The following is a 22,594-nucleotide window of genomic DNA, read 5'->3' on the forward strand; positions in this document are numbered from 1 at the left end:
TTAGTCGTGAGGCCAATGCATCTACGCGGTAGCTTGAAGGGGTTGATCGGAATCAAGAGACGCAACACGCAAGACAAAGATTTAAACAGCTTCGGGCCCCGAGAAACATCATCTGGTAATAGCCCTACATGCTGTTTGTGGCTAGGTCTCATTATGCTCATGAGGGAGACGCCGCATAAGCCGGCTCCCCTCTAGTTGTGTCTAGCCTTAGCTATTATTTTCTCTCTCCCTCTTGGGGTGCCCTGCCCCTCCTTATATATGTTAAAGGGGCGGGTTACATGACTGGTCCTAGTAGGATTAGGATTACTCTATTACAAGTGGATTCCTAGTCTTGCTTCCTTTGTAAGAGAATATTCCTTATGCCTTTACTCTTAAACCGGCCCACCATCATACGAACCGGCCTACTGGGCCTTGGGCCTTGTCATCCGTCTGATCCGCCCGCCGGGTTACTAATGAGTCGCCAAGATCGGGCGGGTTACCCGGGAGTCGCCAAGCTCCGGGCGAGTCACCAGTGAGTCGCCAAGATCCAGCCGGATCATACATCTAGCCGGGTTACACCGCGGGGTATATCCCCGACATTAGCCCCCGGTTTAATTTGGATTTATCCATGTTAAACTGATCTGCAAATCAAGACCAACTTTGATAGATTATACGTCAGGTCGAAGGTTCTTCTAAGCCGGCACTTGATCATCGTTAAGTCCTTGTCATTTCCTTGTTGATATGTACATGTCCATGATCTCATAGCAAATCTTCTTTAGCAGATATGTTTCAACTTTGTCAATGCAAAAAATCCAGATACTTCTTTTGAAAAGTCTGGGTCAATAGGCCAGCTTCAGAGTCAATTTGCTGACATTGGTCTCTTGTAGAGAAATATTGTAAGAAATAATCCACTTGAGTCGGCTTCCAAAGCGCCGGCATAGAAAATTTTGGTCTTCAAATACTCATCTGATATTCAGCCGGCTTGAAGATGTAGAACTTGCCGGTTTATCATTGCCAAAACTGCTAGCTTGTAAATATTGATGGCACCGGGTCATAATTGTTGCTTACCCCGGGTCATAATTGTTGCAGACACCGGGTCAATCTGGTTTACTCAAAACTGAGAATTTGAAGATTTTTCTCCCTTATATCCATATTACCTGTAGCCCCCAAGTCTTGAGCAGAACAAAGTGATGATTTGAGACTTGTTTCCATATAATTACTGCCACTTTGAAGAAACCCATGTTGTTCATCTCAGTCACTAGTAAAAACTAAATACTCCATATATGTAGCCCCCAAGTGCCGGGTTGTCATGCTTGCAGCAACCTGGTACTTGTAATTGCCTTATACTCATAAAAACTTCAACCAGTGTAGCCCCCAAGGGCCGGGTCATTATGCAATAATGAACAGGGACTTTATAAATATGATCATGTAGACTTGAACAACAACGTGTAGCGCCCAAGGGCCAGCTCAGTAAGACAATATTGAGTTGGGACTTTATATATACTTATTTGAAAAGAACATCATATGATGTAACCCCCATCATGGGGCTTGAACCCACGTCCACAAGGTTAAGAGCTTTGTGCTTTACCAACTGAGCAGTGGACCCTTCAATATAATGGAATAAGACTTGTGTCCCTTGAATTGTTGACAAGAGCAATTGGTAGCCCCCATGGGCCGGCTCATTATGATGTAATGAGTTGGGTCTTCAATAAGGCCAGTAAAATGACTTTGCATTAGCCTCCAAGTGTCATGGTGCATGCTTGCAGCGACATGAGACTTGCATATTTGATGTAATCTCAACTTGAATAATGTAGCCCCCAAGTGCTGGGTCGTAAGCCTGTAGCGACTCGGGACTATTCCTTTGTAGAATAAATCATACCCATTGATAAAATAATATCCATTGCGCTGAAGTGACTTTGTAAACCTCAATCATAATATTGGTTGTTGATAAACATAATAAAAATCTAGCCATGTTGGCTATTTGAATAATATAACCCAATGATTTATAAGCGCATGATTCCAATGGCGCAATTCAAATATATACTGGCGACTTAACGTCCAAAGCCAGACTGGGTTAATGAACACCGGATATTTTCTCATCATACACTGGCGACTTATAGTGAAAAGCCAGGCTGGGTTAATAAACACCGGATAGTATCTCATATCATACTGGTGACTTATAGTCAAAAGCCAGGCCGGGTTAATAAACACTGGATAGTATCTCATCTCATACTGGTGACTTATAGTCAAAAGCCACGCCGGGTTAATAAACACCGGTGATTTACAATAAAGCTTTATAAGTCGTATAAAATAAACCTAAAAAGGAAAGAATCTGTTGAAAACAAATGAGAAGCGAGGCTTTTCATGGGCTGCCAGGCCCAAAACGAGGCTTTTTCATGGGCTGCCAGGCCACTGAGTTAAACCGTTTTACAAACCTTATAAGATGGACCTCACATTAACCAATCGTCATTTTAACCTTGACAAGTTCAGGGTCTGCATAAGGTTGACTTGTCAAACATCCGGCGGGTCCTTCCGGGATTACCTGGGCGGAGTGGCTTACTTAAAAAGACAGGATAACCCGGGGTTTTAGGTGAATACACCTGGCTTCCAAGCCTGGCTTTTATAGCCTATCATAAGGTTACACACTCTTTATTCTTTAGAACAAAAGAGCCCCCAAGCAATATTTTGAGCTGTGCTCAAGGGGTACCTATGTTTGAGTTGTGCTTTTGCAACAGACTCTCTTTGGTCCCTTTAACATGGGTAGCAAGCCCCAAGTTTTTTTATGTGGCTTATAAGCCGGATCAAAGGGTAATCATAACTTCTCTCTATAAAGGAAAAGCCCCCATGTGATCAATAATATGATAAGCCAATAAGGCAGGATAACCCATGTTTGAACCGCGCATCATAGCAACAAGCTCTCTTGGCAACCTTTAATTTTTCCGAGAACTCGAACTTGTGATTGATGAATTTCTTTTTCAACCAGAGTTTTAAACCGGATATTGAGAGTTTCAGAGCTTTGTGGGAGACAGATTTCCCTTGAGCCGGATTGTGAACTGGATATTGAGAGCTTCAGCGCTTTGTAGGAGACAGATTTCCCTTGAACCGGATTTTAAACCGGAATTCTTCATTTTGAGCCGGAAATTGTCTGTCGGCCTTCAGATTTTCATCAATATAGCAATAGCCTCCGGGACCGGGTTATCTTCCCTCCAATGACCCGGAGTTCTTGAATTCACTGAAACCGGCCAATTCTGCCGAGCCATGTCATTGCAGCCCCCGAGTCTCAAGATGACTCGAGGAGTTGACTTGAGATTCTTCATACTTGACCATAGCATAGGGTGTATATTATTGGTGTTGATAGCGCGATGTGAATCCATAGAAGGTTGAGGTGACTGCGGCGGGTTATATATGATCCCGTATGAGCCGTGTCAGCAACTCGTTCAATGGTTCCTTCCAACTGGCTGTTTGAAGTTGGCGACTTGTGTTCCTGCCCATTGAGCCATCCAGTGCAGACGGCGGCTGATAACATATGATAGTTTGCCTCCAATTTGTTGAAAGAAAATCGGGCTACCCGAGCAGTGACTTGCTCATACTCAATAAACAGCTCATGCAGACATGTACGACCTGGTGTGTTGATGTAGACCAGGCCGCGAGAGACGAACGACAAAGACGACCGCAACATCAGAGGCGATATAGACTGATGAGTCGGCCACGACGTTGTGAGCTGGCACGGACGAACGAGTCAGCCACAGCGTTGAAAGGCGGCCGGATGAGAAAGTCGGCCGCGGCATTGTAAGTCAATGTAGTCGAGAGAGTCGGCCGCGGCATTGTAAGCCAGTGCGGACAAGAGAGTCAGTCGCGGCGTTGTAAGCCGGTGCGGACGAGAGAGTCGGCCACGGCGTTGTAAGCCGATGCGGACGGGCAGGTCAATCGCTGATTAGCGGTAAGCCGCGTGGACGGTGAGTCAATCGCGGGCACGGGCGACGAGTCAGTCGCGTGTATTGATGTGGCAGAGGCCGCGACTTGCGCACGTATTCGTCGAGCAGCACGGTACGGACAAGCGCTGGTGCAAAAATAATTTGGCGTACGCCCTTTGCAACATCTTTGTGATAAATAATGATCCTGCGAAGAAATACCACGAACCAAAGTAATTGTTCTTTGATAAAACAATATATGTTAAGAAGATAAATTTGCACGGATATCACCTGATTTGTTTAGACAGTAGATGATCTGTACGCAGAATCTTTGCACGTAGTAGTGGTAGTGCTCCATATGCTTTTTGGACCGTACTTGTAACAGTACTTTGAATGTAATACTGCTACTTTAGTTTTTTTTATATAGTGTGAATGCTTCACGTGGGACTTAACCGGCTGGATAGCCAATCTTCTCGTGGCTTGCTCTCTTCGTTGCTTTTGCTAGGTCCTTGCGCACTAAACTTTAAGCAGCAGCTGAACCTGGCGCCTCGTCGCGAGGTGAGCCGACGGTGACAGACGGGTTGCAACCTTAGTATTGGAGGCAGAGGTGAGTGGCCAGCTTGGAAGGCATGAGGCCCGCAGAAACAAAGCGGAAAACGAGCAGCTTGGCGGAAGCGGCGGCTCTGAGTTGAGGCCACGGTGAGCAGAACAAGCCTGCAACAGAGATGAAGGCAGGGGCGCCGCAGTACGGCAGAGCCAACGGTGACGGGGCGGACGACGAGGCCGCCTGGCCGGGGCGACTCAAGGCGTGGTTTGGACGACAAGCCCTCGTCCGGCGTGCACGAGACAAACGGCGAATTTGCGGACGACAGTTGTGGCCATGGTCTAAACCGGTCGCGCGCGAGCGACGGCTGAAGGCCGCAGGCGGGAGTTGGCGCGGGACTGAGGGCGGCTCGATGTGCGCTTGTCGCGTAGCATTGGGCACCTGACAGGGCAGCTCACGGGTGCTGAGGTAATAGGCCGGCGAGGCAAGGCCACAACTACGTTGGGTCGCAATGGTGGCGGATGCAGCTGAAGTGGCTCGGCAGCTCAACGCGCGTCCGCGGGCTCGGCGGCTCAGGAAAAGGTCCGACAGCAAAAGCGACTTGATGACCGATGAGTAGCTCATTGTGACAGAGGCTTCGGCGGAACGGGCAGCTCGGCGCAGGACGAACCCGCGGCTAGTTGTTGGTGGAGACAAAACAGCGAAGGCGAGCCTGTAACCAAGGAGACGGGCGGATCGGTGCATCGGCCGCGGCTAGAGTGTCAGCAGTCGGCGACTTAGCCCTGGCCGTGAGGGTAGGCGGTGCTCGGCCACTGCGGAGCAGGCGGCTCGCCGAGGCAAGCGTTGTAGAAGCGGCTCGTCGGCCATGAAAACAGGTCGGTGACGGCGACTCAGACCGGAGACGAGGCGCGACCGCCACTCGGATGGGAGATGAGGCATGGTGACTCGGACGGGAAGGCGGAGTTGAGACCAGTAACGGGTCGTGGGTATCTTTCCCGGGTTGTGGACTAGCAATGTTTTGATTTTAATATCCGAAGCATACAAAGGCTGGGACCTCCCATCAGGACCGAAGGAAAACAGCGATCCTCCTAGTAGTAGGTTTTCTCCTGGTTGTCTAGTAGCGATCGGATAAAGTAGCAGCAGAAAACACGCCTGATCTCCTCGGGAGTAGACGTTGATTTGGCGGAAAAACAGCTCTGCCTGATTTTCTTGGCAGGTGTGATAACAACCACGCGTAATAAACACTTAGGCTGTGTTTGATAGCAAGGTATTGCAAAAACTGAGGTATTGAAAACCACAGTATTTTAGTCCGTTGGTGCAAGATACCACAGTTTTGACATATCAAAATATTTTGCCGTATTAAGAATACTGTGACCTGTTTGGCTGGTGCTTTATGCAACAATGTAAATTAGCTAGGCAGTTGATAGCAGCTACAAACACGCATGTTCCTAGCTAGTTGCAATCACTCCATAGTTTGCTTCATCAGAGTGGATTATATAGTTGGGTATGGACACACTATGTTGTGGCCAGCACGGGTAGACAAAAATCGCATGAGCAAGAAGAGCAGTAAATCAGCTTTGCATCCATACGTCTGAGTAGCAAGCTCAAGTCCAGCAGGATTTGCTTGCCTATTTCCTCTAGGCTAGCGTGGCGGGGCTAGAGGAGCTTCGCTGAGGCAGGGACCAGCAGCCAGCGTAGGGAGGCGGTGTACAGGGCACCGCAGCAGCTAGCGCATCAAAGGCAAAGGTCTACACCGCTTCCGGCTAGGGACCACACTGAACAACATCCGGCAGAACAAGCTCGCCGAACGAAAGCAACGGGAGAACGAAGGAGGGGGCAGCAGCGGCTTGGAGCAAGGAAGAAGATAAGGATGGCGCCTTTCTTTCACGAGCTCTGTTTTAAAAAAAGAGGTCTTGGGTTCTTTTTTTATACAGAGATAATACCACAGTTTTGCAAATAATTCAGTATTAAAAACATAGTTTTTAGTGGCAGCCAAACACCTCATGATAATTAAAATTGTGGTAATCTTAAAAACTGCAGTATTCTTAGAATACTTTAAAAAAACTGAGCTATCAAACGGGGCCTCATCCATTGCAATAATCAGCGCATCGGGTTGCATCAGAACGGATCGTGTCACGTGCTAACCTGGATATATATGTATTCTTTCCTTGGTCGGGCTTGGCGACTTGCTATGGCGCAAACTGGCGTAACCCTAGCTTCTCACGAATTCTTCTTCGTCTGATCAATCGCGAACTTCTCAATCCTTAGGGAGAACTCAACACCACCGTGCACAGGCCCCACGATGGACGCCAACTGTCGTGGAATCGTCACGACAGATGTCCTAGTGTGAGGACTTAATCGTGAGGCTAACGCATCTACGCGGTAGCTTGAAGGGGTTTATCAGAATCGAGAGATGCAACATGCAAGACAAAGATTTAGACAGCTTCGGGCCCCGGGAAACATCATCCGGTAATAGCACTACATGCTGTTTGTGGCTAGGTCTCATTATGCTCATGAGGGAGACGCCGCATAAGCCGGCTCCCCTCTAGTTGTGTCTAGCCTTAGCTATTATTTTCCCTCTCCCTCTTGGGGTGCCCTGCCCCTCCTTATATATGTTGAAGGGGCGGGTTACATGACTAGTCCTAGTAGGATTAGGATTACTCTATTACAAGTGGAGTCCTAGTCTTGCTTCCTTTGTAAGAGAATGTTCCTTATCCCTTTCCTCTTAAACCGGCCCACCATCATACGAACCGGCCTACTGGGCCTTGGGCCTTGTCGTCCGTCTAACCCGCCTGCCGGGTTACTAATGAGTCGCCAAGATCGGGCGGGTTACCCGGGAGTCGCCAAGCTCCGGGCGGGTCACCAGTGAGTCGCCAAGATCCAGCCGGGTTACACCGCGGGGTATATCCCCAACAGGTTGGATACTAGTTTTTTGGGTGGGTTATAGATGCAACTAGCTCGAACTAGCCCTCATGTTTAGGTATACTTTAGGGCTATTTGAGCCCGAACTAGCTCAAACTAACTGTAACCCATGGATACAGCAGCAGATAATTTTTAAGAACGAACTAAACTCCTTCCAGCCCATAATATAAGATGTTAATTCATCTAATATGTGAGTATATTGGATGTTATAAGATACTCACTCCGTTCCTAAATATTTGTTCTTTTTAGAGATTTCAAATGGACTACCACATACGGATGTATATAGACATATTATAAAAGAGTGTTGTACTACATTATTGTGCCATTGCTGTTTAGTTTCTAATATTAACTTGGTGCTTTTAGGTACATATGTCATTGGTAAAGATCCGTGTTTCGACCCTTTCTGCGTATGGGGCAATGAGATATCGATGAACCAGCATCAAGTGAGGAAGTTGATAAAGATTGTTAGTAAAATGGGTCTAAAGATGGCAATTAAACTATTTGTTTACACTTTATCCAAGACAACAATGAACTGTAGGATGGTAAGTAAGAACTCTGCAGCCTTCTTTTCACTGCCCATAATGAGTTGTGTTAGATGATAATCTCTGAAGTCTTATTCCTTTGTAGTGGTTGCCAAAGCAGTTTACTCAAGATTACCTCTCAAACTACATGATTGGCGGGCATGCAAAGGTTAAAGTATTTCTACCAGAACACGATGATTATCTAGATGTTTTCATGAAGACCGTGAAGGATGGGCGGTCGGCCATCACAAGGGGTTGGACTAGAGTTGTGCGTGCCTTCTTCATGGAGGAGGGCACAATATGGGCATTCCGCTTCACCTTGTTCAGCAACCAGAATTTATTTCGCCTCTTTCTTTACCGTCTTTAATAGTACAAGTATACAACTGTGGTTCATCATTATTTATTTGGTTCTTATGTAATTCTTGAACATATGTACCTATGAATCGAATAATGCATTGGTTGTTTGAACCTGATGGATATGAATAAAACTGTAGCATACATTCAAATTCAAATCCAAATCTGGTACAATTTGGAAAAGGGGCAATTAAATTATGGTGAAATTACGCTCTCCAAGTTGTTACGGCACACACAGTTGGTAAAACACAAACGTTTGCGATATGCACCATAATCCGAGACGGTTCACAGAGAGGAAAGTGTGCAAGCATGCACACAGTTGCCGTTTGCAAAGCATGTGCGATGTCAGACAATATCACAAACGGTGCGGGAAAACTAAACATCTGTGTTAGTTGCCTTATCGTACACGATTCACAACCATGAACTATTTCTAATGAAGTATGCATCATAAACGTTGCACCACAGAATAGCGTGTGCGATAGTTGTCGTGTACGATGATGTTACGATGGTCCGACGTTTTGTAATTCTGTCTGACACTCGTACGACGATTAGCTAATCTTCTTAACGGTGAACCGTTTGTGATGGGCCACGCATCATACACATTCTATAATAGTGAACCGTTTGTGATGGGCCGCGCATCGTAAACATAGCACCACGGAATACCGACCGCGATGTCAATGCGAGCAGAAACGAGTAGGAGTACTGTAGTGGCACTATCCCCGACGGTTTCTGGATCGTGTGGAAAGGACCCCCCTATCGCCCACACTCACTTGGCGACGGTTCCAAATGCCGTCGCAGAAAGGGGTTTTAAACCGTTTGTTTAGGACCGACGCGCACCAGTGGAGGCTACTCGGCTTGAGCCAAAGCACATACATAGATAAAGTGTTGAAGCGGTTCAACATGAGTGAGGCCAAGAAAGGGTTCTTGCCTGTCTCACATGGTATAAGGCTAAGCGAGACTCGGAGTCCTTCGACATCTAATGAGCGAAGCAGGATGAGTCAGATTCTGTATGCCTCGGCAATTGGATCCATCATGTATGCCATGATATGTACACGGCCTAATGTTGCTTTTGCAATAAGCCTAACAAGTAGATACCAGGCCAACCCAGGTGAGTCACTAGGCAGCGGTAAAGACTATTTTCAAGTACCTGAAAAGGACTAAAGAGATGTTCCTAGTTTATGGAGGTGAGGAAAAGCTCGTCGTAAGGGGTTACGCCGATGCTAGTTTCCAAACCGACAGAGATGATTGTCGATCACAGTCCGGATTCGTGTATGTCATGAATGGAGGAGCAATGAGCTGGATGAGTTCCAAGCAAGATACGGTGGCCGATTCTACCACAGAAGCGGAATACATTGCGGCTTGTGAAGCTGCAAAGCAAGGTGTTTGGATCTGGAACTTTTTGGATGATCTTGGTATTTTCCCAGCCTCAGTAAAACTGCTGGACCTTTATTGTGATAATTCTGGTGTCGTCGCACAAGCCAAGGAGCCAAGGGATCACCACAAGACCAGACACATAGATAGAAAATATCACCTGATACGAAAGATCGTAAAGAATGGTGATGTTGAGTTATGCAAAATTCACACAGATGCAAATGTTGCAGATCTGTTGACTAAGCCGCTTGCACAATCCAAGCATGAGGGGCACGTTAGAGCTATGGGCATTCGATGTCTATTTGATTGACTCTAGTGCAAGTGGGAGACTGTTGGAGATATGCCCTAGAGGCAATCATGTATGATGATATCTCCTATGTGTTTATGAATAAAGATGGTCCTTGGACATTATCAATGATGTGTATCAGCAAGTACGTGACTTGTTTGTGGGACTATGCATTATATGATGACTGTCCTAAAAGGTCCCTAGTCGAAAGGGCTGTGTGGACGCATAGCCGACTAGACTAGCATATGACACGGTCAATGGCTTGGTCTCACTAGCCATGGAGCATTGGATGCTAACAGAATAATATGAACTTGGAAGGGTCTGGTCGGATCCGAGTTGAGATAAGGTCCGAGTCGGACAGACCCAACTATGGGACGCAGCGATATGTCGTCTATAAGTCTCTAGTACAACATATGTTCTATGTCCTAAGACCTAAGCTGGCGCATGTACTCGGGATGGTGGCAGACTTGCTTTGGGACAACCAAACGCCACTCCATGACTGGGTAGTTACAAAGTTAGGTTTCGGGCTTGTCCAGACCCATGCCGCGAGACATGGTCGAGCAAGATGGGATTTGCCCCTCCGATCAGGAGAGATATACTCTGGGCCCCTCGTGTGATCCGACCAGGATAAGCATGGCCATGCGACAAGGATTATGAGCTAATCTAGTTTGTGATCGGCATCACTAGAACGAGAAAGAGGTCGGGCTAGCACAAGGATGACATACTCGCCTTGATCCCGACAACATATATGGTGTGGCAAAGGGAACAGAAGTATGATGTACAGGTTCACCTAACCAGCTTCATAGTCTGCTTGGTGTTCGGCATGCCTTGCTAGGGGCCGCTACCAACCGTGTAGTTTGGAGGTCATCCGAACTGCGACCAAGCCGGCTTGAACCTAAGGGGTCGCGCGCTTAAGGGAAGGAATCAACAAGGTCGGATCCGAGGACACTAGTCAGATGTGATCCGAGCTGTATTCGGATTGTGGCCGAGCAGACTTGTGGGCTTTAGGGTCCGTGCGAGGCCCAAGTGTTGAGCCCGTGACGGACGCCTATATAAAGTGGGGGTGCGGCACACTCATGAGATTGATTGCTTCGGCGCTGTCACTAGGGCTTGCATGTGTTGCGAATAGCCACCTCCACTCGACCGCCGACTATGTGATCGGACCTAGCAGTCCGCCGCACGGTGTTCCTCCTTCACATGCAGATTCTGTTAGAGGCGGCACACTTGCACCGCTCCGGCGAACCTGTACGAGGGAACCGAATACCGTCTATTCCAGGGAGATCAGACAAGGAGGAGACGCGCTGCCCCAACTCTTCTTCCGCTGCATGGCACTGCGCGTCTAGTGGTAACGATCTGTGATCCATCTCCCGTAGCATGTTCTTGGTTGTTCTATGCTTAGGAAAAGTTTAATTTGTAGTCAATGCACCCTACCGTAGAACCTAACAACAATCATCAATAGGTAGTGGGTCATCAAGAACATTTTCTAACCTAGACAAGTTGTCTGCAACGGGGTTCTCAGCTCCCTTCCTATCAATAATATGCAAATCAAATTCTTGTAGCAAGATAACCCAACTAATAAGTCTAGGTTTAGCATCTTTCTTTTCCATAAGGTATTTAATAGCAACATGATCAGTGTGAACAGTTACTTTAGAATCAATATAAGGTCTGAACTTATCACAAGCAAATACAACTGCTAAAAATTCTTTTTCAGTAGTAGCATAATTTCTCTGGGCACTGTCTAGCGTTTTACTAGTATATTGGATAACATTTAATTTCTTATCAACTTTTTTTCCTATAAGAACACCTACATCATAATCACTAGCATCACACATAATTTTAAAGGGTAAATTCCAATCAGGTGGCTGAACAATAGGTACAGAAATCAAGGCTTTCTTAAGTATTTCAAATATAAAAGGAACATCTTTTTGTAAGAGATTAGTTAGAGGCCTAGAAATTTTTGAGAAGTCTTTAATGAACCTCCTATAAAAACCAGGATGACAAAGGAAACTTCTTATACCTTTAATGTCCTTAGGACATGCCATCCTTTCAATAGCATCAACTTTAGCTTTATTAACTTCCATACCTCTTTCAGAAATTTTATGCCCCAAGACAATACCTTCATTAACCATAAAGTGGCACTTCTCCCAATTCAAGACAAGATTTGTTTCTTCACATCTCTACAAAACTCGCTCAAGGTTGCTTAAGCAATCATCAAAAGAAGTTCCATACACGGAGAAATCATCCATGAAAACCTCAACAACCTTTTCAGAAAAGTCAGAGAATATAGCAGTCATACATCTTTGAAAGGTAGCAGGTGCATTACATAAACCAAAAGGCATACATCTGTAAGCAAAGGTACCAAAAGGGCAAGTAAAAGTGGTCTTGTCTTGATCCTCTTTCGACACAGGTATTTGAGAGAAACCATAATAACCGTCTAGAAAGCAAAAATGTGTATGTTTGGATAATCTTTCTAGCATTTGATCAATAAAAGGTAAAGGGTAATGATCCTTTCTAGTAGCTTTATTTAATTTGTGGAAATCAATTACCATTCTATAACCTGTAACAATTCTTTGTGGGATCAATTCATCTTTATCATTAGGAATAACAATAATACCTCCCTTCTTAGGGACACAATTGTGATGCCCTCGATTTGACCATACACTAATCATACACGCAAATGTGTACGATCAAGGTCAGGGACTCACGGGAAGATATCACAACACAACTCTAGACACAAATTAAAATATTACAAGCCAGGGGCCTCGAGGGCTCGAATACATAAGCTCGAAAACACAAGAGTCAGCGGAAGCAACAATATCTGAGTACAGACATAAGTTAGACAAGTTTGCCTTAAGAAGGCTAGCACAAAAGCAACATCGATCGAAGAGGCAAGGCCTCCTGTCTAGGAGCCTCCTAACTACTCCATGTCATCAGCGGTCGTCACGTAGTAGTAGGCACCCTCGGGGTAGCAGTAGTCATCAGTGGCGTCGTCTGGCTCCTGGGATCCATCATCTGGTCGCAACAATCGAGTATGGGGGAAAAAGAAGTAGCAAAGCAACTGTGAGTACTCATCCAAAGTACTCGCAAGACTTACATCAGATCTAAACTAAGTATGCATCTGTATCAAAGGAATGGGTTGTATATGTGGACTGGGCTGCGGAAATGCCAGAATAGAGAGAAGGCCTAGTCCTATCGAAGACTAGCATCTTCTAGAAACCACCATCTTGCAGCAACAGGAGGGAGTAGAGTAGCATAAAGTAAAGTAGTAGTAGTGTTATCAACCTCGGCCAGAGATCCTTTCTCGACTCCCTGCGAGAAAGCAATCCCAGAGCCATACTATCCAGTTATCATCACAATCCAATTCTCATCTCCAAACAGTTCTCATCACAAGTATCCAGTTCTAGTTGTATCGATCGGGATACAACTCCAAGTGTCCGTTACTGTAGGACAGGCTATCGATAGATGTTTTCTTCCCTGCAGGGGTGCACCAACTTACTCACCACGCTCGATTAACTCTGGCCGGACACACTTTCCTGGGTCATGCCCGGCCTCGGCCAAACAATATGCCACAACCCGACCTAGGCTGAATAGAGAGGCCAACACACCGGTCTAAACCTATGCCCCCAGGGGTCATGGGCCATCTTCCCGGGAACTCCTGCACGTTGCGTACGCGGCCGGTGAGCAGACCTAGCTACCTCCTTCAATAAGGCAGGTGCTTACGCAGTCCAACCCAGCGCGCGCCGCTCAGTCGCTGACGTCTATTAAGCTTCGGCTGATGTGTACGACGCAGAATGCCCATACTATGCCCATGTGATGGTTAGTGCTATCAGGCCAGAGGCCCCTCAGATCAAATATCCAAATCGTAGTGGATTAGGAACACGCGGTAACAAGCAGAGACTCACGATCGATGTGACCCCGTCGCCCCTCTCGAGTACTTGCGGCAAGGGCTAAGAATGCCCGACCATGCCTCATAAGTATCTCGCGGGCACCTTCCAGGTCAACCCGTCTGCACATCACTCGCAATTGAGCTCACGTGGGTACGCCTTAGGGTCGACCCGTCTTTCCAAGTAACAGGGGTAAAGTCCAAGTATCCGTGTGTCCAAACATCAAGGGGAAAACTCGAGGAATCACCCCTGGTGAATTCCACTCGATGTAATCATCAAGGTGAACGTAAGAGGATCCACCCTCGAGGTTCACACTTTAGGGGTTGCACGACAGAGCCGTATCGGAAGTGGTTAAGGAGGAAATCACCCTCGATGACCACGACCAAATAGCTACACTACAGATTAACAACAGAAGTGCTGAAGAGGTCTCACCCTCGGCACTCCATAGTAACCCATTAGTGTCGAGCAAATAAGAGGAAAGTGATGTGCGGTGTCGGGGCCTGGTCTTCGATCCCGTTGATCGGGTCTTCGATGATGAAGCAGGGGCAACAGGGACAAGGTAGGGGTCACTGATGTATCACTAACCAACCTATACTAAGAAGTTTAGGATAAGCAGATAAGGTATGAAAGCAGGTAACAACAACAGGCTATGCATCAGAGTAGGATCATACAGAAAGCAGTAGCAGTTCTAATGCAAGCATGAGAGGGAAAGAAATGGGCGATATCGGAATGCTCAAGGGGGGTTTGCTTGCCTGGTTGCTCTGGTAAGGAGGGGGGTCGTCGTCGATGTAGTCGATCACAAGGGCAGCATCGGTCTTGGGGTCTACCGGAGAGAAGAGGGGGAAGAAACAGTAAATATAAAGCAAACATAGCACCACAAAGCATAACATGGCAATAAGATGTGCCGGGTGTGACCTAACGCGATAGGAGGTGATACCGGCGAAGGGCGGAAACATCCGGGAAAGTATCCCCGGTGTTTTGCGTTTTCGGACGGATGAACCAGAGGGGGAAAGTTGCGTGTTCGCTATGCTAGGGATGCGTGGCGGACGAACGGGCTGCGTATCCGGGTTCGTCTCGTCGTTCTGAGCAACTTTCATGTACAAAGTTTTCCCTTCCGAGCTACAGTTTATTTTATATTGATTTTAAAAGATTTAAATCATTTTAGAATTTATTTAATTTATTTAATTCAACATTATCCAGAATAGTGTTTGCTGACGTCATCATGACGTCGGCATGACATCAGCAGTCAAATAGAGGTTAACTGGCCAACCTGACGTGTGGGTCCCACTTGTCAGTGACACTTTTTAATTATCCAGTTTTAGTTAATCTAAATAGGGTTAATTAGGGGTGGGCCCCACTATCATTGACTGCTTAATTAGTTAAATAACTAACAATTTAATTAGTTTAATTAGCAGATTAGTCAGGTTAATTAAATAATTAGTTAATCTAATCAGAATTAATTAAGTTAATTTATTCTTTAATTAATTAATTAATTTTTTTAGTTATTTATTTAATTAGTTATTATTATTTCATTTAAAAAACGTTCTGGGGGTAGGGCCCCACTAGTCATTGGCCCACAGGGGCATAGCGGGCTAACGGGCGCGGTTCCTGGGGCGGAGCCCCGTGAGCGTGCGGGCGTAACTGGCCCAGGCGACGTGGCACAGCCGGGCGGGGGCGTCGGCGGCCAGGGGCCACACGAGCGCCGGCCGGAACAGGTCGGCGGGGACCAGAGCCGTGGGCGCGTGCGCCGGTGAGCGACAACGCGGCGCAGATGGGTGGAGCGGACAGCGAGGCATGGTGAGGCGATGATTGGTGGCGGCGCACAGGCAAGCGACCAGGGAGGGGCGTGCGCGGTGGGGGGGTCGAGCGGGACGCGCGCCGCAGGCCAGCAGGACGGGCAAGACGAGCGTCGTGCGGGGCTGGCGCAGTAGCAGCGACCCCGGGCGTGACGGGGACGCGGCCAAGCACGGTCAGGGGCGGGCGGCGTTCGGGCGAGGCAGCGGCGGGGCGCACGGGCACACTGTGAGAGCGCGAAGGAGGAGCCGGGCGCGTAGACAATGCGGGGGCTGCGAGGCGGAGTGCGGCGGCAAGCAGCAGTGGAGGCAGGGCACGCAGCCGGAGCAGAGCGGGAGGCGCGGCATCCGCCGCGACGCGACCAGCATGGTGCGGGGAGGAGGAGAAGGAGGGAGGCCTCACAAGGGGGTTCGTACGGTTCGGGGGCAGTGGGGCGCGGAGAGGAGGTCGGCGACGACGACGATGCCGGGGAGGACGACGATGTGGCGGTCCGGCGAGGAGGCGTGGTCGAGGCGGTGAGGCGACGACGGCGACATCGGGCAGTGGCGTCGTAGGGGCGCCGCGGCCAGGCGCCCAGGTCGGGAGGGGGAGGAGGCGCGGAGGACGGCGATGGGCGGCGCCGACGAGGGGTGGCCAGAGGCGCCGGGCGGTGGTGGAGTGGCAAAGGGGGTTCGGGGCCCTCTACCCTGATCCAGATGAGGGAAGGGGAGAGAGGTGTGCGGCGGAGCGAGTGGGAGGAGTGGGGATCGTGTGGAGGGGGGTTAGGGTTTCGGTGCCCCCTGGAGGGGGTTATTGGCCTGGGGCTGGGTCGGCCTGGTGGCCTAGTTGCCAGTTGGGCCGGTCGGCCCAGTGGGGGGGGGGTGGCCCTTTCTCTTTTTTTGTTTCCTCTTTTTAAAATAACAGGGATAGAAAATGACTATCTAGGGTAACCAAAAGAGCAGAGAAAAAACGTGGGACTTAGCCTATTAAATAGTTTGCATTTTTAGGCAGTCCACAAATAGTTTGGAGGCTAGAGGAATCCATTTGCATTTTTTTCAAATAAGATAGCACTTTGTCCATCTTAGCGCTTAGGTGATGCTGTTCTCCTTAAGAATTAAATGTTATGGAATTTTGGCTAAATGATGGACTATTTTGCAGCAACTTTTGTGCAACTTCAAAATTCACTTGCAAATTGAATTTGATTCCTAAGTGGAATTTAAATTGAGATTTGAATCAAAGGTGATTAAGAACTATTTGGAAAAATGATTAGCTTAATCACAGAGGGTTACTGTAGCATGACACTGGGGGTGTTACAAATCTCCTCCACTACAAGAAATCTCGTCCCGAGATTTAAGTGGGGAAGTAAAGAGTAACTTCGGGAGAACTGACCCTTATAGGGTTAATTATCTGGTGAGCAATTTAGGGAATGAGGTAGAAGTATCTCTCGAGTTGAAACTTAATAAACACCGAGCGCAAAGTATGAAGGTACAATAGGAAGTTTCAAGCGAATGGACAAACTATTGATACTTGAACAGAATGTGAGAAAGGGGTTCAGAGCATCGGGAATATATCATCTCTCGGAAGGTGGCTCGTGACATGATACGAAGTCAAACGCAAGAATATTTCAGGACCAAAGATATACAGGAGAGTCAGGTTTCGATCGTGTGGAACTGTGGGTTATGGGCCCACCATGTGGGTTAAAAGTAGAAAGAGCGGTGACATGTTACACGGTTATGATATCAAGGCATGTCAGAGTGTAGCCTGTCAGTTATGTCGGCAACAACATTGGTACCAAGGACGAGGGGCGAAGAGAACCATTTTCCTGCTCGTTGAACGAGGCGGGCCATTAGGCAAAGTTCTCGTTCATCGGTGGCTACCGGAATGTCATCAACAATAGTAACAGGGTCTTACTGACAGAGTGATATAATGAGGTGTTTACATAAGCAGGGAAATATGCCTGCTTATATAATATAGATCACAATAAGGTTTAAACAAACCAATGGAAAGGAAAAGGTAATTGTCAGATTAAACAGAACAATGGAAAGGAAAATGTGGTTAACACATATTTCAAGGGTATATCCTTCCCAAGGACAAGCAGAGCATGATATCCATGACAGGATAGAAGTATAAAACCATTTAGGTAAGGGGAAAGAAATTTCATGACATTACCCATACAACGGTGTTTGGATAACTGATAAAGAAAATTTAGTATCGTGCTTCAAATGTTCTTATTGGAGATCGGATTACCACAAACCTGCTTCGAGATAGCGTTGACATGGTTTCAAGCAACGGTCAGACTTTGGATACACCAAGGATCCATCGGAAACAACTTAGAAAATAAGTCATACAATTTTAGCAGGGAAAAGATGAGGGTGTGGCCGACGGGCTCAGTAGCAATCCATCGACATGTCAAAAAGGATGTATTCCCAAAATTAATATGATCAAGTTTGTGTTGGGGGGAAGACAAGAATGTTGTTGATGCTGACACAAATCATCGAGAGGCAAGGATGGTATTTCTAGCCATGAATTCAATTGACATCTCTGAAGAAGCCAAAGTGTGACGGTGATCAATACAAAGTTTTTCGAGAGACTATATGAAGATGCCCTCGAGCAGAAAAGGGAGGATGAAGTGAAAGGCTATGAGAACCACGGATTCGTCACAATCTCAAAGTCAAGCTTGTTGTTTGAGGTGAAATAATAAGATGAGGAAGATCGACGTAAGCTTAGCTCATCGTCGGAAGTTGCTCCGGGCATAAGGACCAGGTAGCATAGTTAAAAAGTTGTCATGATAAAATATAGCCGTTCAGGCTAGGAATGATGTGATGGGGTATAAGGCTTCCCAGTATCAAGTACTAGGTGTAATGCCAGAAGGTAAATCAGAGTAGAGGTTGGACGGGGGAAATGATTTGCAAAGGACAAGTACTTTTAACTTACCTAGTAAATGAGATCAAGGAGGAAATATGGTCGACACCATAACTGTAAGGGATCCAATTTATGATACCGAAAGAATTATTCATATGATTAAATATCCTTGCAAGAAGCTTTCATGATAAGTTCCACACCGTGTCCGTGGGCATGAACACAAAGGTTCAGGGTCGACTCCCACTTCTGCAATGCATAACCTTTCATTTTATTTCTCGCTCTTGATGAAGCTGTTGTATTGAAATTTTATCTGACGAAAAGCCAGTCGCATAACTTTCGAGTTCACACAGATTAGGGAAGGCATAGGTTCAACCCATCGGGGAACATATATCATAAATTCCAAGAATAAATAACACAAGCTCGGTAGTAGAGCATGATTGAGAAAGCGGAGGATACAATTTACCAAAAGCATTATGTATCTGAGGAAAGGCTCACAAGCTTATTGAATATGAAGGACGTTGTCGGATAAAATCCGAAAAGGGGGGTTTGGTGGTCCACAAGGGATCTGATGTGAGCATCAGTACTCAATCAGAGGAGGAAAGAATGCAAGGAGATCAAATTATAGAAACAACTAACTAACTCAAAGCTCAATTGCAAAGGAAGTATGAATTCCAAGACAAGGGATCAAAAGCAATGCTCTGATTAGGGATGGATAGGTAGAATAGCCTTAGGGGTACAATCGATGGTGATTTGATTAATTGAGATTCAGCACATGTTAAAATGACGTCTAAGCCGGAAGGATGAATTCTAGGATCTGATTGAGGATTGCGAGCATTCACAACATATTGTATCAACGGACTCAAAATGATAATGACAAAGGCTGACAATAAGATTACTAGACTTATGGTATTGACCATAATGCAAGCAAGCAAGAAATTCAAGAACAATAGGCTGTTGAGGATTTTTGCAAGAAGGAATGGTATTACGAAGACTTTTGTGAAGTACATGAATCAACTGAGGGTGAGCGGATACTCGGTAGGTGCACAAAGTTATCCGTAGGGGTATTCAGATGACAAGGAACTGCAAGGCAGTAAGCTCAAAGGATTCTCGGAAAAAGGAGAGCAGTTCAGGACATCTTGTAATAACAAGATCAATGGGTTAGAATGTAAGATTGGCAAGTGTGTGTAGCTATCCATAAGGATATTTCGGTGGTAGGGAATTGCAAAGGAAACAGGCACAAAGTCTCGAGAGAATATCATAGAGTATCTTCAGAATCTTCTGATGCAGCAGGCGATCATCTGAAATAAGGGGCTCTCTGGGCAGATGAGATCATGAGATCCTAATGTTCGAGTTAGTAAAACCATTTAACCTAAATGGAAGAGAGATCAGAGTCCCAGAGTATAGACGAGGAATAAAAGATCCTAATACCACTCGATTGGTGACGTGGGCCCGTAAGACACACAGCCAAGTTAGTAAAACGGTTTTCGGTTTATAGACTCAACTTCGGCCAAGGAGTTGGAAAGGGGGGGTCCTATAGGCAGTCGGCTCTGATACCAACTTGTGACGCCCTCGATTTGACCATACACTAATCATACACGCAAATGTGTACGATCAAGGTCAAGGACTCACGGGAAGATATCACAACACAACTCTAGACACAAATTAAAATATTACAAGCTAGGGGCCTCGAGGGATCGAATACATAAGCTCGAAAACACAAGAGTCAGCGGAAGCAAAAATATCAGAGTACGGACATAAGTTAGACAAGTTTGCCTTAAGAAGGCTAGCACAAAAGCAACATCATCGAAGAGGCAAGGCCTCTTGCCTGGGAGCCTCCTAACTACTTCAAGTCGTCAGTGGTCGTCACGTAGTAGTAGGCACCCTCGGGGTAGCAGTAGTCATCAGTGGCGTCGTCTGGCTCCTGGGATCCATCATTTGGTCGCAACAATCGGGTATGGGGGAAAAAGAAGTAGCAAAGCAACCGTGAGTACTCATCCAAAGTACTCGCAAGACTTACATCAGATCTAAACTAAGTATGCATCTGTATCAAAGGAATGGGTTTTATATGTGGAATGGACTGCAGAAATGCCAGAATAGAGAGAAGGCCTAGTCCTATCGAAGACTAGCATCTTCTAGAAACCACCATCTTGCAGCAACAGGAGGGAGTAGAGTAGCATAAAGTAAAGTAGTAGTAGTTTTATCAACCTCGGCCAGAGATCCTTTCTCGACTCCATGCGAGAAAACAATCCCAGAGCCATACTATCCAGTTATCATCACAATCCAATTCTCATCTCCAAACAGTTCTCATCACAAGTATCCAGTTCTAGTTGTATCGATCGGGATACAACTCCAAGTGTCCGTTACCGTAGGACAGGCTATCGATAGATGTTTTCTTCCCTGCAGGGGTGCACCAACTTACCCACCACGCTCGATTAACTCCGGCCGGACACACTTTCCTGGGTCATGCCCGGCCTCGGCCAAACAATACGCCGCAACCCGACCTAGACTTAATAGAGAGGCCAACACGCCGGTCTAAACCTATGCCCCCAGGGGTCATGGGCCATCTCCCCGAGAACTCCAGCACGTTGCGTACGCGGCCGGTGAGTAGACCTAGCTACCTCCTTCAACAAGGCAGGTGCTTACGCAGTCCAACCCGGCGCGCGCCGCTCAGTCGCTGACGTCTATTAAGCTTTGGCTGATGTGTACGACGCAGAACGCCCATAGTATGCCCAGGTGATGGTTAGTGCTATCAGGCTAGAGGCCCCTCGGATCAAATATCCAAATCGTAGTGGACTAGGAACGCGCGGTAACGAGCAGAGACTCACGATCGATGTGGCCCCGTCTCCCCGTCTCGAGTACTTGCGGCAAGGGCTACGAATGCCCGGCCACGCCTTGTAAGTATCTCGCGGGCACCTTCCAGGTCAACCCGTCTCCACATCACTCGCAATTAAGCTCGCGTAGGTACCCCTCAGGGTCGACCCATCTTTCCAAGTAATAGGGGTAAAGTCCATGTATCCGTGTGTCCAAACATCAAGGGGAAAACACGAGGAATCACCCCCGGTGAATTCCAATCGATGTAATCATCAAGGTGAACATAAGAGGAACCACCCTCGAGGTTCACACTTGAGGGGTTGCACGACAGGGCCGTATCAGAAGTGGTTAAGGAGGAAATCACCCTTGATGACCACGACCGAATAGCTACACTACAGGTTAACAACAGAAGTGCTGAAGAGGTCTCACCCTCGGCACTCCATAGTAACCCATTAGTGTCGAGCAAATAAGAGGAAAGTGATGTGCGGTGTCGGGGCCTGGTCTTCGATCTCGTTGATCGGGTCTTCGATGATGAAGCAGGGGAAACAGGGACAAGGTAGGGGTCACTGATGTATCACTAACCAACCTATACTAAGAAGTTTAGGATAAGCAGATAAGGTATGAAAGCAGGTAACAACAACAGGCTATGCATCAGAGTAGGATCATACAGAAAGCAGTAGCAGTTCTAATGCAAGCATGAGAGGGAAAGAAATGGGCGATATCGGAATGCTCAAGGGGGGTTTGCTTGCCTGGTTGCTCTGGTAAGGAGGGGGGTCGTCGTCGATGTAGTCGATCACAAGGGCAGCATCGGTCTCGGAGTCTACCGGAGAGAAGAGGGGGAAGAAACAATAAATATAAAGCAAACATAGCACCACAAAGCATAACATGGCTATAAGATGTGCCAGGTGTGACCTAACGCGGTAGGAGGTGATACCGGCGAAGGGGGGAAACATCCGGGAAAGTATCCCCGGTGTTTCGCATTTTCGGATGAATGAACCGGAGGGGGAAAGTTGCGTGTTCGCTATGCTAGGAATGCGTGGCGGACGAAAGGGCTGCGTATCTGGGTTCGTCTCGTCGTTCTGAGCAACTTTCATGTACAAAGTTTTTCCATCCGAGCTATGATTTATTTTATATTGATTTTAAAAGATTTAAATTATTTTTAGAATCTATTTAATTTATTTAATTCAACATTATCCAGAATAGTGTTTGCTGACGTCATCATGACATCAGCATGACATCAGCAGTCAATAGAGGTTAACTCGTCAACCTGACGTGTGGGTCCCACTTGTCAGTGACACTTTTTAATATCTAGTTTTAGTTAATCTAAACAAGGTTACTTAGGGGCGGGCCCCACTATCATTGAATGCTTAATTAGT

The sequence above is a fragment of the Triticum urartu genome, chromosome 5, assembly GCF_003073215.2.
Source record: "Triticum urartu cultivar G1812 chromosome 5, Tu2.1, whole genome shotgun sequence".
NCBI lineage: Eukaryota > Viridiplantae > Streptophyta > Magnoliopsida > Poales > Poaceae > Triticum > Triticum urartu.